Raw genomic sequence first — 3,075 nt, forward strand, 5'->3', positions numbered from 1 at the left:
AATGCTCAAACAACCACATGTTATATATGTGGTGTCTGTTTCAACTTACAGGACAAAAAATGGAACTGAAACGTTTTCTAATAACCCTAAAGTTCTCACTTCAGCTCGTCTCACAGATGTTAACTGCTTGTTAAATCATGAGATTGTAAGGGCCATTGTATAAACTTGACTCTATAGTCAAGTGAGATATTTCTGCATATCGGGGGGTGCTTTGGGTCCTTGTCTTCCTGGAAGATCTATTTCTTACCTAGTTTAAGCCTTCTAGCAGAAGCAGTCAGATTTTTCTATAAAAATGTTCATAATGTAACAAGGTTCCCAGGACTAAGTGTGTTGTTAATTTGGAGGGCACTAAATCAGAGCTATACTTTTGTCAAACTGAACCCTCTAAGCATAAGTAGCTAATAAGAAGCTTGCCTTTAAACAAGTTTAAATGCTGTCATACAAGTCCTGAGTGCACAGTGGAATAATGGTCTATTCTAATTAAAGAGAAACAGTCTCCAATTCAGGTGTGAAAGAGGTGTAAGTGAACTTAGCACTCTACTCACCCATCATGTTCAATGATGTTTAGCTAGATCTGGTGACTGGAGAGTCCAGAGAAAACATTCAACTTAATTGTGATGTCCATGAGACATTGTGGGTCCTGTGGAGTAGTCCAGACAAAACAGGAAAACAGGTACCAGAAAGACAGGGGTCAGGGGTGAATGTTTTTTTGTACCTAACACCAGGTTATGTGGATTTGGGACTAGTGTGTTGACCTAGGCCATAAAATTGAACGTTCTGAAGCTAATGACATACTGATTCCATTTGAGGCCTTGGTTTTGTTGCATCTGACAAATATCTTATTTCTTAAGCAGAACCATGCTGATGCAGTTTGTCTGTTTGCCATTCTTTTCAAATTTCATAACTTTGCAGTTTTTGTGAATGATGAGCACTGCAATATTTCAGCCATCTATGTAATCAGTTTTTTAAAATGTGTTTGATGCTTCGGGCTTATTTTATATTTGCCAAGTACGGCTAGGTGGAATTCAGCCAGAGGAGTCACTAGTACAGCTTTATAACTGTGATTTTGTTGAGTAAAAGGTCTGTTTTTGTGTTTCCATTATTTTGTCCTCTACTATCTGTGGACAACTGGGAAAAGTATTGGAGCGATTGACGCTCATGAGCCAAGTGTTGTTGGACGATGTGCACTGAAACGCTAAGCGTAGGAACCAGGATGGCCGAGTGGTTAAGGCGTTGGACTTAAGATCCAATGGACGTATGTCTGCGTGGGTTCGAACCCCACTCCTGGTAATGGACCGTGCCTTTTAAGGAGAATATTTAAACGAGGAGTTCGACATACGTTTCGATAAGGGGCGCTATCTGCACCCTGAGCATGAGGATCAAAACAGCTATAGCCTACAGCAGCAAAAAGTTAACTTAATCTGGGCCCGAGGAAAGGTCATAAGCAGTATCTGGACAATTGCAATGTAAGCCAAAAGGAATAAATGAAGACGCAGGACAGATCGAGTGAAAAACGCCCCCAGTCAACATCTTGTAGTGGCATTGCAATAACAGGTCTCTCAGACTCTTCTGCTCTGGTAAGGTCATAATGAGAAGTAAATCCTCAGTGGGATACTTAGCCTGAAAAACCTCCCTGCTGAAAAAAAATCATACAAATCATGGAAGGTTTCTTTTGGTTCCTTATGGTGTCCAGTATTCACTAATGGCATTTTGTGTTTTCCTGACGGGTTGAAGTCACTGAATCACATTTACGTGCAGCCTGACAATCTGTTAATAATCCCACCACAGCTCAGTCGGAATAGAATACGTCCATGTAGACACCTCAATCGGAATAGACTGACCTGATCGAGGCTATTCCGAATATAATTTGTAACCAATTGAATGAGCCTGTATCTGATACCACTCCCAATTGGAAACTTTAAGTGCGTCGCAACGTAAGTTTGTAACGTTCATCATGGTGAGAGCCAGAAGCTGGTCTGCAGACGAAGTTTATTCTTCAAACTTTAAAGGACTTAAAAGAAGTTCGCAGAATGAATGGCTGTAAAGCACGAGTTTACGAGATGTGACGTATAACGCGACCTTTCCCCTTTTACGTGAGTTAAAAATGCTAAACTTGCAGTGAATGTGCGAAAACATATAACTGACGCACGTCTATTAGATGTATGCGTTTTTTAACACAGCAAAGAAACATGAGAATATGTATTTTCCAGATCTACATGCTTTCTTTCTTGTGTAACGGGCGTATTTACGAACAAGCAGCCAAACGGGGTGAAGCTGCATTGACTGGTTAGCCATCAACCTTCCGACGAACCCCCGAACGCCCGAGCATAGGTGGTACTCTACGCATGCGCGTAATTATGGCCGTGATTACTTGTAGTGTGCATGTAAACAGAGATTTTCATCAGGTTGTTGACATCCTAAAGGGATCCAAAAGTGGCCTACAGGACACTATCGCGGTCTCTAATTAAGCCAATTCCCATCAGAAAGCAAAACCATTGGGTTTTAACCATTACGGTTATGATATTTTCTCATCAGGGCTGTGATGTTACATGGACAAGAACAGCGGGCTGGACTATATTCACGATCACTTATGAATGGAACAAATAAAATATCGAGCGGTCTGAAAAGAGTTCACACAAACTGGTAGCATCACAAAGAAACATTAGCTGACGTTGTGGTTCAAAGGAATATTTCGGCTTTCTCCAACCAACAGGAAAATTAAGACGGTCTCGTAATGCCTTTTCCATTTATCAGGGGGGCAATAGAGATTATGTGGAGTCTGCAATGGCCTGGGCCAGAATCCAGCTTTCATGACTTAGGCAGTTGTTGCTGAGTCATAGAGGTGCTGATTTAACGTTCGTGTTTTATTAATAAACATCTTGTTAACACCACTGTCCTCTTTCCACTTTTTCTGTTGAGAATAATGGTGAAGCTGTCATGCTTATGGAACTGCTCAAATGAAATAACTTCACAGTTTCACTGAAAGGTGCATGTGTATTTGCTGTTTGACCCTGATCGAAACTTGAATTGAAGAACTGAGTGTCTCTCCTAAATGCATTCAGCCTATAGGATTCA

General features: G+C 41.0%; 1 non-coding gene across 1 annotated transcript; it reads left to right on the forward strand.

Moving 5' to 3' along the window:
- The first annotated feature begins 1,207 nt into the window (after window positions 1–1,207).
- trnal-uaa lies at window positions 1,208–1,290 on the forward strand. The gene has a single exon. It is a non-coding gene; the product is annotated as a tRNA-Leu (tRNA).
- The last annotated feature ends 1,785 nt before the right edge of the window (window positions 1,291–3,075 follow it).

The sequence above is a fragment of the Colossoma macropomum genome, unplaced genomic scaffold (genome assembly GCF_904425465.1).
Source record: "Colossoma macropomum unplaced genomic scaffold, Colossoma_macropomum, whole genome shotgun sequence".
In the NCBI taxonomy this organism is placed as follows: Eukaryota; Metazoa; Chordata; class Actinopteri; order Characiformes; family Serrasalmidae; genus Colossoma; species Colossoma macropomum.